This window comes from Protopterus annectens, chromosome 2.part0 (genome assembly GCF_019279795.1).
Source record: "Protopterus annectens isolate FY-2018-M chromosome 2.part0, PAN1.0, whole genome shotgun sequence".
Lineage (NCBI taxonomy): Eukaryota > Metazoa > Chordata > Ceratodontiformes > Protopteridae > Protopterus > Protopterus annectens.
Genome location: NC_056728.1, coordinates 1,112,696,127 through 1,112,710,409, shown reverse-complemented (window position 1 = coordinate 1,112,710,409; position 14,283 = coordinate 1,112,696,127).

Below are 14,283 nucleotides of genomic sequence, written 5' to 3'. Positions count from 1 at the left end.
TTCTGCTGCCAACACATACCGCATCACCGGTGGCCATAGAGGAAGGACAGTCAGCGTCTGTTGGCGTGGAACAGGAATGTGTGGTGGCTACAGAGGGTGTGTCTACACACCATGGTGTCAGTGTAATGACTGCAGATGTGCCACACAGGCATGTGGCCGGTGCTGCTCGTAGGAGGACCTCTGGCAGACATGCACCTGCAGGACAGAGCGCAGCAGCTGGTATCACCAGACGCATGTTCCAGACTGTAATGGCGGCACAGGCATGTGCTGAATGGCAGAACAGAGAAGGGCAGAGGCTGCAGAGGGCTGCTATCCATACCCTAAATGACAACATCCAGGCATTGGCAAATGCTCAACAGCAGATTGCTAATGTTCTGGATAGGCGACTAGGTGAAATGGTCGGAATCCTTGACCGAGGCATGGCAATCCGCGAGCGGGAGCTGTCTGTGCTGGAACACCAGGTAGGAGTGAGGCGTAGGCCACGTAGACGTAGGCCAGCAACACCACATAGTGTAGGTCGATGTGAGCATGCCACCTCACATGCCCGCTCCCATAGTGCCGGTAATAGTAGCAGTGCAGCTGGTGCTGCGCTGTCAACACCAGGACACAGCAGGCCACGTGGACGTGGCCCTGGATGGTCTCAGCGGGGACACGGTTCCAGCAGACATGTGTTGTTGGACAGTAGCCACTCTGTACCTCCACCTGGTAGTGCCCATGCAACCCCAGGCAGGCACAGGTCACGTGGCCATGGACGGACACAGTGAGCTGTACAACCTGCACTGTACAATCTGGGGCTGTCAATAATACCCCGTGTAGGCATCACAAATGGCAGAACTGTGTACACATATACACGCACACAGCAAACACAACTGTAGGGCTCCACAACATCCACATGCATTCTGCACAGACATGTCCAGTCAACTCACCGGCCCTTACACACACACATGATGTTACCCATTGGTGCAGCCTATGCCCCTGGTAAATATATCACCCTGTGCATATGATGAAGCCTGTGCTGCATCCCTGTCATCCACACCATCGGTGCAGGGTTATGCACAAATATTCTGATGCACAGGGTGAACAGCATAGTGAGAGGTGTATGTAATACCTGTGTATGCATAGTGAGGGATGTGTATGTTGCAGTGGTTGTGTGTGAATACTGATAGTTGTGTATGTGACATAGGTTGTGTACTGTCGACATGCACCAGTCATACCATGTAGTGCAGGTGCACCATGCATTGTGATGTGTTCACGGTATGTGTCTTGGTTACATCTGTAGCACCATGTTGGTTGTGATACCCTGGTTCCCTCCTATGGTGTACTTGCATGTGCCTACAGGTAGCAGTGTTTGCAGTCCCCCACGTGTAACTGGATTACACACAGGCAAGTCTGGCAATATCAGCATGCTACACGTACCCTCAACCTGGCTGTTGGACACACCAACATGACACAGATGTCCGCACATATACTGCACCTGACGCATGTGGTCGGTGCCACAGGCTACACTGGACAGAGATGTGACATACATTGCAGGACACATTACAGGTATGGTGACATGGTGCAGGGGTTGTACACAGCGGCCTGGCCAATGATGATGTGAGGTGTCACTTGGTAGCTGGAGGCCACACTGTGCAGCAGTAGGACCCTGTAACAGTACGGGAACATGGCCACATTCACAGGGTGTACACCACTATAACGCACACCCCATAGTGTGCAGCTAGCGACCCTTGCCTGTGTGGTCATCACCCTCACAGTACTAGGCACCCACACGACGTGTCACAGAGAAGGGACATACACAGGTAGCCAGTATGGCTGGGACCTATGGCATCAACAGGGTTGTGCAATGCATCACCATTACGGGTTAGTCATCACGTGGGGCTAGTGATCATTTCCCACCGTATATTAGCATACACCCTCACACCAAGCACCAGACATACATACAGACACACACACACTGTGGTGACCACATGTGTATACCGACAGCCGACGTGTGTGATGCACCACACTGGCTGACGTCATGCTTCCCACACTGACGTATGTACAGATCTCTTCAATGGTGTACAGGGATGTGTAGCAACTGGGACATATTCGCCATGAAATGTGGCATCCCTGGTCACACATTTGGACACACATGGCAGTGCTGGGAATGATACACCTGCCATATGATGACACGTTTGATAGACAAGCTGCGGTATTGATTGCATTCTGTGTACCAACGCTATATCTGGCAGATGTGCTGCTATATGCACACGGGAGGTTGTAGGTGTTACAGGTGCCATGTGACATATAGTTGTTAACACCTGACAGCTGTGTATGCATTATGTCACACCATCACGTAACAGCGACATAGCATACTGTTTGCACATGGCATGTTAGGATGGTGCATGACACAACTGTAAGCCACCCCCTGCACACATACATCTAGACAGGTGGTTCACCACGTTATGTACACACATCCCTCCATACGTGCTGTTTGTATGTCACCGTATACAGGTGTCAATGATGGGTCTGCATTGCGTCTGCATGTCGTAGGTATGTTACGGACGTCGACCACTGCACATGCATGGTTGCTGCATGCACAGTACAGATGTCACATGTGTCTCCTGTTGCCATGTTTGTATGCATTGCTATTGTTGGACATGTGTGTTGACATACATAACACATGGACTGCGGTATGATATCACAGGTGTCACAGGCAACCAGTACAAGGGTATGTGTCCCGGTCAACACTGCTACCCCCTGTAGTGTGAGCATTCAACAGACATGGGCCCACCTTCCATTCATGTGTGTAGCATTGATTAGGCCAGTGTTATGCATGTGGTACATCAAAGGCTATGCATGTATGTGTCGTGTATGCAATCCATGCACACATCCACACAATCACATGTATGACATATCCAGACGTGTGTTCATTGGTGTACAGCAACAGTCAGGTGTCACAGCTGTGTAAGGGCCATGGTATGTGTTGAGCCGACCTGTTCATGTATACTGGTATCATTGCAATGCATAACACCTGTTGGATCCCTGTTGGTACATGTGTACTCTGCACAGCTGGTGTACACCACTGTACAGCCCAGTGGTCATTTGTCACATGGTGTTGTGGGACCGTACGGCTGTGTAGTGCTGCACCGATGACATGGTGCTGACTTGACAGCTACAATGTACACTGCAGTATGTACATGCGTGACCTGCACCAGTGACAGCTGTGATGGCAGCTGTGTGTGTACAGGTCACTGAATGTGTGACCGTCCTGTGCATGAGGACAGATTTACCTTACTGTGCCCGTCTGTACTGTGCCCTTCTGTGTGTACACTCCATCTGCATGCAAGACGGCCCTTTGCTACTGCTAAGTGTGTGATCATGCCCAGTATGCTGTTGTGTAGATGGATACACAGTACATTCCACACTGCACCCTTCCATGATTAGACTCCGTGTGCATGCAACTTGGCCCTTTGCAACTGCTAAGTGTGTGAGCATGCCCAGTATGCCGTTGTGTAGATGGACACACAGTACATTCCACACTGCTCCCTTCCGTGATTAGACTCCGTGTGCATGCAAGATGGCCCTTTGAAACTGCTAAGTGTGTGAGCATGCCCAGTATGCTGTTGTGTAGATGGATACACAGTACATTCCACACTGCACCCTTCCGTGATTAGACTCCGTGTGCATGCAAGTTGGCCCTTTGCAACTGCTAAGTGTGTGAGCATGCCCAGTACGCCGTTGTGTAGATGGACACACAGTACATTCCAAACAGACGTGTGATACTAAGCGTGTGGGCATGGCCATTGACATCCTGTATAGCCATGGTGGTCATCCAGGCAACCGATGTCCATTTTCAATGTCACGATGGATGCCTACATTGAACACACTGGTTGCTCTCTCGAAGGGTGTACTGTCTGTGGAGCATCCCGTATCTATTTAGTGTTGTAGTGCTCCATAGATATTTAGTTGGCCCGATGACAGCACTGCCGTGTTTGTGTACGTCTACCTTGGGACAGTAAAATGCTTTCAGACTGCTCACTCTCTAAACATTCCCTATCTGCATCTTTGCCTTTGCGGATGATATCACCCACCTAGGAGTATGCCTCTGGGAGTGCTGTGTTCAGTCATCTTAGTAGCTCCTTCTGTAAATGCGTAATGCTGTAGTGTGTTAAAGTAGTTAGGTGTATGTTCAACTCCCGGCCCTTCCAAGTGTGTGTGTGTGTTTCCAGCTGCCTGAGGATACAGTAATGCTTTTAGATGCCTCACAACACATACATTCCCTATCGGCGTCTTTGCCTTTGCGGATTATGTCACCCACCTAGAAGTATGCCTCTGGGAGTGCTGAGTTCAGTAATCTCGGTAGCACATTCCGTAAATGCATATTGCTGTAGTGTGATAAGGTAGTTAGGTGTATGTTCAACTCCTGGCCCTGCCAAGTGTGTGTGTGTGTGTGTGTGTGTGTGTGTGTGTGTGTGTGTGTGTGTGTGTGTTTCTAGCTGCCTGGGGACGCAGTAATGCTTTTAGATGCCTCACAATACATACATTCCCTATCGGCGTTTTTGCCTTTGCGGATGATGTCACCCACCTAGAAGTATGCCTCTGGGAGTGCTGTGTTCAGTAATCTCAGTAGCGCGTTCTGTAAATGCGTAATGCTATAGTGTGTTAAAGTAGTTAGGTGTATGTTCAACTCCCGGCCCTTCCAAGTGTGTGTGTGTTTCCAGCTGCCTGGGGGCACAGTAATGTTTTTAGATGCCTCACAACACAAACATTCCCTATCGGCGTCTTTGCCTTTGCGGATGATGTCACCCACGTAGAAGTATGCCTCTGGGAGTGCTGTGTTCAGTAATCTCGGTAGCGTGTTCTGTAAATGTGTAATGTTGTAGTGTGTTAAAGTAGTTAGGTGTATGTTCAACTCCCGGCCCTTCCAAGTGTGTGTGTGTGTTTCCAGCTACCTGGGGACACAGTAATGCTTTTATATGCCTCACAACACATACATTCCCTATCGGCGCCTTTGCCTTTGAAGATGATGTCACCCACATAGAAGTATGCCTCTGGGAGTGCTGTGTTTAGTAATCTCAGTAGCGCGTTCTGTAAATGCGTAATGCTGTAGTGTGTTAAAGTAATTAGGTGTATGTTCAACTCCCGGCCCTTCCAAGTGTGTGTGTGTGTGTGTGTGTGTGTGTGTGTGTGTGTGTGTGTGTTTCCAGCTGCCTGGGGACACAGTAATGCTTTTAGATGCCTCACAACACATACATTCCCTATCGGCGTCTTTGCCTTTGCGGATGATGTCACCCACCTAGAAGTATGCCTCTGGGAGTGCTGTGTTCAGTAATCTCGGTAGCGCGTTCTGTAAATGCGTCATGCTGTCGTGTGATAGGGTAGTTAGGTGTAAGTTCAATTCCCAGGCCTGCCAGATGTGTGCGTGTGCATGCTCCCGTCCGCCTGGGGACTCAGGTTATCCTTTTAGATGCTTCGCAGCACAGATATATCCTGCTGACATCTTTGTCTTTGCGGATGTTGACACGCACCTAGTAGAATGCCTGTGTGTCTGCTGTGTTTAGTAATCTCGGTAGCGTGTTCTGTAAATGCATCATGCTGTAGTGTAATAGGGTAGTCATGTGTAGGTTCAATTACCAGCTCTGCCACATGTGTGTGTGTGTGTATGTCTGTATCTCTCTCTATGTATATATATATATATATATATATATATATATATATATATATATATATTTTCTGCCCATAACTCTGCTCTTGCATGGACAGCTGACTGTTTCATGTATCGCATATTTGCATAGCTTTCACATACCAATGGGGTATGTTGCAAATCCCAACATTGTCCATGCAACGTCCATGTTACGGGTGGTGTTACACGCCCTTACAGGCGTTTGCTGTATATCTTGGCAGACATCTATCCTTGCTGTACTCTCACTGTACTCGTACACGCCGGAGGCTTCATGTATCATGGCCTAGTTTTGATGTGTGTATGTCTATTTGTGCTGTGTGCATGGCTGTGGGTATGTCCCACTATCATCATTTGTAAAGGTGACAGCCCTATAGGTTCTTCATGTGGACTGCTGTGTCATTTGACATGTCAGCACATACCTGCGGACAGTACTGCACGTCCTACTGCAGCGCATTTTATACCTTCTGCGTTATCTTGCAGTCGATATTGCTATTTCCTCACACATGTATCTATTTCTGTTCATACCACTCCACCTCCTAGAGCAAATTTCTGGACAAGGCCTTATCTGATAGTGGGACACATAGGGGCAGTATTGACATGTTGCTCTTACAAATGTAGATAGTTGACACAATAATAGGTTTTGCATTAGTATGGCTTTTCTGTCGGATTTGGTGTCTTAATCACATGTTTGTCATTATTTCATGTCTTCAGTTATCATGAAAGTGCCAGAATGTTACTGTTGTTACATGGAACACACCAAACATATGAGGCAGAACTCTGCACATTCTGCGTAAATCTGTACAGTTGCGGATGTGTCTGATACAAAATATCAACTTTCTGACACCAATACACACACTGTATGGCGGCATCACAGGCCACATGCCATTACATTTATATTGCAGGACACACACACCCAGACAGTTGTATTCCTCACACAGGCCAACAGCTGCTTATCCACCCTAATTGGTCTATCATGTACTGTATGTGTGCGCCGGTATTTGTGCTTTCCATCTGTGGCAGAGCTCATGTACGTGTATGGGGGACTGGACATTGTTACGGTGACACTGCATGACACCCTGGGGGACACATTACTTTTGTGTCTATTAACCTTCCACATTCACATTCACAGGGCATACGTTGTCATTCACATTTGTCGGAGTACATGCGTATGACTTGTACATGTTTTCTCATTTGTCCTGATGTCTTTCTTCTCACCTGTCCACCTAGTATCACTAGTTCTGTACATGTATTTTGGACAGGTTACCTTCATACCCCTAACCTGTACACATTATGGGTAAACGCCCTGACATTTGACCTTTGCCCTTGTTACATTTGTCATAGTGATGTGCCTTTCTGGTAAATTGCTGGCAAGGCATTACGAACTGTGCGGTAGATAATAGTGACTGACATTTCCATTACATGATTAGTAACACTCATAACATCCGTATTCATGGCTACGCCAGTATTCCACAATGTTCTGACTTTGTCTGGGGTATATCTAATATAGTCCCTATTTGTATTTCATGTACTATGCCTTAGTGCAGCTGTGTTATTCTGACAGTTTGCCAGTTATGGGTACCATCTTGGTCATACGCATGTCCATCCATGATAATCGCCTACATGACACTGATATAGGGCCCTACATATTGCAAAAATGGTTTCCGCAATATCCAGTGGATGGTTTGCCCCATTATTGAGAATATAGGCATGTGCTATACCCACATCACTCCCACGGGGCGGGCCTACGGAATCTCTGCCAAACAACACCTAGGCCCATTTCTGCATACCCATGATTCACATACCTGACAACCCTCTACAGTACCCATTACACATGTTTAATGTGTGCGGTACTGAAGTGTGGAGACACTTATATGCACTCCCCACTCTCCGGATATCAGTTCGTATGTCATACATTCTATCGACACATGTGTCATCACCCTTGCACCTGATACTGTTGCATGTACAGCTATTTCGTATTTGCTGAGGTCACTTATTTTGCGTCAATGTCGGTTGACACGACGTAAGGATCAATTTTTGGAGTCCTGCAATGGACACCTATCTGCATGTTTAAAGTGTAGAACTTGCTGGACTGTTACTTTCTGGCCAATGGTTTGGAATGCAGTGGTTTATTCACCTTTCGTGCATGTATGTTTGTCTACCCATATTAGCTATAACGTGGCCTATTTATGTACATATGTCATATCTATGGGACATAAGTCTATTGTGTATACATATATACATGTACAATCCTCATTTCATAACTTGCTTTGGTTTACGTCTGTGGATTATGTGTATACACATATATCTATATACATACCATACCTTTCCACTGTACAGATTGTTGCAGAGTGTACAGCTGGTTGCCCCTTTATCTTCGGTGTGTTTTACATACACCTGTGTCTATCTGGCAATGTAGTGGCATTTCATTTGAGACTTACGGTGGGGAATTCTGGCAAGCAGTTCAGGTTATGACTGCATACCCTTCAGAGAATCCATGCTACTGACACACCCGTTATTCTATCCACTTTCTATGTTTGTTCTGGCACATATCTGGGGTTTGTCCCTATTTGTACTGGTAGTTTGCATGGCTTTGTCCGGTTTCATACTTTACGAGGTTAACAGGTTTGAGTCATGTATAACTAATGTGGGGGAAACAGCATTCATTTACTATGCTGTGAGCGGATCACACACGCACAGGCGCACTTGCATTTCCTTATTGTGGGTTACACGCAGGCACGCATGCATATCCTTATTGTGGGTTACATATGTTTACTAAGTCTTTGTGCTTACGTGGGCTTTATTACTTGTGACAGTACCAGTATATTATCTGTAATCCGGTTAACAGACGTATGCAAAACACACGTTCACCTTTACATATTTAACTGTCTGTACAGCACAGACGCATTCATTACACTTTCACATTATATGTGCTGTAGTCGTAGTTCAACTGGGACTGCATTCACGTTGGCCGGATGCTGTAACCACTATACGTTTGGTGTTCTGACTCATTTATATGCATACCCATAGTACATAGCTACATTAACATATGCCTCACCGCTTCACTTACGTCACAGGCATCCATTCTCCTGCTGGGAAAAATGTGGTACTACATGTTACACATTCCCTATTCCCTACTGCTCTGGACCCAAGCTGCATATTTAATCACTGCAGGGGTATTCAGAACCCAAAGGCTTATAGTCCTGACACATACAGGTCTTTAATTGTCAGGGTGTTCATGTGGTGATCTGGGTTTAGGCTTGTCCACCTGGTGAACGGAACTGCCCTGACCATGTTCAAATGTCAGACAAAGCACATGGACAGGGTTTGTCCATTTTAAACATTTAATCAGTGTTCACAGACACAGGTGTTTGGGCACCTGTCAGCAGCTTATGATGTTGGCAATACATAATATGGGTGGGGGTGGTTACAATACATAATCCATGGTGAGTGGTGTTCCCATTCACATTTGACGATTTCCTGTATTCATTCTTACGAGGGTTATTATTTTGCACATGACTTAACTATGAATTAACTACGGGTATGTAGTAGTACAGTCAACATATGTGATGGTTTGTTACAGTATAAATGTACGGACCTCTGTAATACTGGGGACTACCCCACATCCTTCACAACATTTCATCCTTATGTACATACTATTATTCAGTGAACTTTCAAAATTTGTGAGAGCAGTAATTACATCTGTCCCTATTTGTCCACCCATCCTTTTGGGCTTTGTCCAGGTTTTGTTGCTGTAATAGGTTGAGAGGTGGTGTCGGTATGTGATTGAGTTGAATATATACTGTCGATAATTCAGTGGGGAGTAGGGTTACCACTTGTTCCTCTTTGCGAGGGGAGGTCCCACTTTGGACAGTTGTGTCCTGCGACGACACCTAAGACATGGCAAATGTCCTGTGATTTTAAGACAATAATATATTTCTTATTTTCTTTACTAGTTGCATGATACAGGTATTTTCTATCTGGTACACATAAGTATTATTTGGGATAGCATAAGCTATTCAAATGCTATGGAATAAGCTTTTATCTTGGCATACATGTGTAATTCTGTCCTTTGCACTGGCCGGGGGTATGTTTTATCCTGCAAATTCTCACATTTCTACAAGGGATGTCCCACCTTGGCCATCTGAACAGGTGGCAACCCTAGTGGGGTGACCTGCATGGTGGACAGCTGTTCCATCCTGCGTAGTATGTTTTGCATGTCTGTGTAGAAACTGAACAGTACCGTGACTACACATACATGTTTTGTCCAGATGTGTACAGTTATGGACACCGTGGCGTGTAAACAACTCTGAGGTTTGAACAGGTTACTTATCCCACGCGGGATGTACACACATTTTGCCGAAACATTAACGCGCGGGCATTTGGATTTACGTACCTGTGATGGGATGTTTACAAATGTGGGATACATATTTGCAATCCTGACACTGCCTAGGATGATACTTCCTACTACATATGGGGAATACTCGCTATGTATAGGTGTACGGATGCGCAAGGCTGGTAGCTGGATTTGGTGGACATTTGGACATGGGTGCGGGTTATGTGCTATACAGGGGTTGTTGCATATTGCATTTGCATGCATGGGTTCTGCTTTTGGATATCCCGGTTCCGCATATGGCATCCTATGTGTATGTGATGGTTACGTTCATGTGTATAGCACATTTTAATATACATATGTTTGTGTGTGTTTGGTATACAATTTGGACTATCAGGTTTCTTTACGGTTGTTATATAGCCACAACTGCCCAGCTGTGTACTATCACTACCACTGTGGGACTGCTGGTGACCATGCCCATGGGGCTAGACGTGTGTATTGGCGGCACGCTGACATGATGCGCTTCACTTCCACTGGGTATAACTTCTGACAGTGCAGTACATTACGGACACATGATTTTAAATATCATTTGTTCCATGGACGGAAACTCATATTGTGTTGCGTGCATTTCTGTTTGGTTCTCCATTTTGTGTGGCTGGGAACTGTCTTGCATGCTTTGCATACGTTTCATTATCCACGGACACTGATAGGTGCGATTACTATTGCAGGCAGGCTATAATATTCAGCAGTTTAGGTTGCTCATCGCCAGCTGACATTGACACGCCTTCGGGCGCAGCTTAGAAACGCCCCATGCACTCGCGCATGTGTCCTATGCACGTGGATGTGGTAGTGGCGCACCTTCATTAATATACATATGGTGCTACTGCACCATTTATACGCCACACGGCCGGTGCAGGCCTTACACCGGCCTTGCGCCGAGCTTCATTAATCTGGGGCCTTGTCAATGATAAGGAAATTATATATGTGGTGCCTGTTTTATTCGATGGAATGTTTGACCATGAGGTTGGAAGTGATTCCATATTTTATATCTGTAAAGTGTTGAGCCATCCTGGTCTTTAACTTGTTAATGGTTTTGCCCACACATAATGCTTTGCATTTGTGAAATTGTGCCCTATAAACTAGTTTTTTGGAAGAAATGTCAATATTCAGTTTGTAGTTAGTTTTGCAACTTTTTATCTTAAACCTGAATTGCTGGCAATCTTTATCTGAGATCAGTACTAGCAATGAGGATTTGAGTTTATTCCTTAGTGTTAGAAGGGGGACTTTTCAGTATCTTTTATTGCAGAGTATGTTTATATGACATTTTACCGTAAGGGATAATTCTTAAATTTGCTGTAATACTTATAACAACAGACCCTTGTATGGAGTTTCTGTAAGGGTTAAATGTAATGGTACAAGTGATGATTTGGCTGTATGTTCAATGGGAGGGGATAGCTTTAAATTTTATTTGGTCATCTGAGAGTGCTATGAGATTTGAAATCCCTGAGTATTGTTGAGTGTATCCATTAGTGGTAGGAGTTTCTTTATTTTATTGTAGAGTTTGTTGATGCTGGAATTCCAACATAAGGGCTTATCCTGACATTTCAATAATTCTTGTGAGAGGTAGGGATAGACTTTTGATGCAGGAGTTTATATGAAAGTAAAGTTCAGTGGTATAAGCTGCAAATTTTGTTGAATGCCCACAGGAAGGGGTACTTTCCATATTCTTTTGCTGTTCCAGAGTGGTAGGACATTGGTTTTAAAGATATTTCTGAACATTACAGGGCTCAATGGAATCTTTACTTGGATTCTCAGAAAACAATATGATGACCTGGTGGTCTGATTTAAGCCTGAAGGGTGAGGCACTGGGAGTGGAGAAGGCTGATACTGTGTTGGTAAGAATATAGTTAAGGAGCTTATTTATTTATTTAATCATTTATTGTTTTTATTTATTGATGTATTGCTCATTAAGTTAATGAAAGTGAGGGATAAGGCCTGGGATGCATGACACAAATACTGAACCCCCATCACTAACATATAAAAGTATAGGCAACTAAAAATAAATTAAATCCCAGAACCAGCTTGATAAAAATCACTGTTGCACAAACTTTCAAGAAAATCATTGCAGTAAATTGAAGGAATTCTAGCAAACCATAAACAAGCTAATAACATTGGTCAAAAAATACAACCAAATAATTTGCCAACAGAATCCATCTATACCACTGTTACCAAAATGTAATGAGCCCTTCATAGCAGTTGCCTCCTTGTAGCATAGCGAAAGAATAGACATAGATGTGTTACTGCAACCAATATAACTAATATTACCGCTGTATTTTTGTACCTAACATTTCTTCCAATACCATTAGAAAACCACTCCTCAAAATCAAACCTACTACTCTAGCAGATGATAACCTTCCTGCTTTATACTGAGAATGAGTGCAGAAGCTTTAACCTACTCAGTGTCAATTCTAATAAACAGATCTTTAGTAGAATCTTAAATGCCCAAATTCTGGAGAAACTCCTATATCATACTAAAGGAGGTCACTTCATTGAAGTATCAAATTATCAACTTACTACGAATTTTAAGTCTCACCACATACAAAAGTCTTGAAAAGAGAATATGTAATAAAATCTTAGAACACCTCACCAATAACAAACTCCAGTCTTCTGTATAATAGTATTAAGTCCATTATCATTAGAACACCTCACTAATAACAAATGAAAATCCTCTACATTTGATGGATTCAGGCCATATCATAGCACAGAGACAGACTTTCATGACACAGTAAACCAAAACCTAAGTAATGGGCAAGTTAGTAACTACCCTATCTCTTGTCCTATCTAAGACTTTTGAAACATTATTACACCTTACTAATACACTGATATCCCTCCCTAGGAATAGATTATATAATTCTGGTTTAGCAGCTACCTGTCTGACAGAGTGCAGTCTGTAAAATGGCAGCACCCTCCTTCTACTTGCCTTCCCCAGGGCTCTATTCTAGAACCCCTCCTTTTCATCATTTTCATTAATGTCGTGCGTATTACTACTCAACAAGTCACCGAAATACAATATGTCGATGATTCAATGCAAATATAGTCAGTCATATAGTCAGTCCCAAATCCCAGGCAGCTCCAAACCCAAACCCAAGAGGCCTTCTAATCTGTAGGGAAATGGATCCAGCATCCACAATTACTTATCAACCCCCCAAAAAACAAAAATTATTCCTTTTCACAACTCAAAACACAGTCCATTCACTTAATATAAATATATGCTTTGCCAACAACACCAACACTGAGTAGGTAACCCAAAGCTCTTAGGAGTCAGCATGGAAGAAAATCTAAAATTTGAGCAGCACATCCAACATGTTACCAAAAAAAAAAAAAAAACACAGACTTAGCCTACTTTACAAAACCAAATCAGCCTTTGCCACTTATAGAAGAACAGCCACCTACTAGCTAGCCTGCTATGTGTCTTCCATTTTCACTAACTTGCAGATAGTCAGCTGGCAAAACTAGAGTAAAGCTACAATAAAAGTGCTTCATTTGATTTGCCAGCAAATGTGACAACAGAGGTAATCACTGCACATTTCTCAATAAACTGCATTGGTTACATCTTCCACACCTACTCCAGTAGGTCAGCCAGTAGCTTTTAACATCTTATATCAACCTGAATAAGTCTCGTATACTGTAAACGTCCTCCAATGGTATACTAGGCAGGAACCTCACATCTCAACATCAACTTTCAGCTTAAACATGGAAAGCCAGTAACAGCTGTGACAAAGCTCTCTTCCCAGTAGATATACCTAAACTCTGGAATAATGCTCAGCTGCAATGAAACAAACTACAACAAGAGCCACACCAAGCAATTGTAGTTTGATTTGGTACCCCATTGGGGAAAAAGGAGGGCTTCAATTCATATTCCTGGGGGGGGGCTCTTTTCTTTTTAAACTGTAGCAAAGGCTTGCTATATTCCTATTAGTTGGCTTCCTACAGTTTACACCACATGCAGAACTTAAAATGCTTCAACCCTGACTGCAAATGCAACACTGTCATTCAGTTTTAAATGCAATAAAGACCAATCAGCATCTGTTGCAATAGAGGAAATGAAAAGAAGCACTGGAAATATTTATTATCATTTCTAATGATTTAGTTTATGTTATACTGCTAGTCAGTCATTGCCAATAGCCTGTCTCTTACATTTTGTTGTATTGTAGCATAATTACTTGTCTGTACTGTGATAATTTGTCTGTGTTATATTCACATAGTGTATTAAGACTTGCACTGTTAA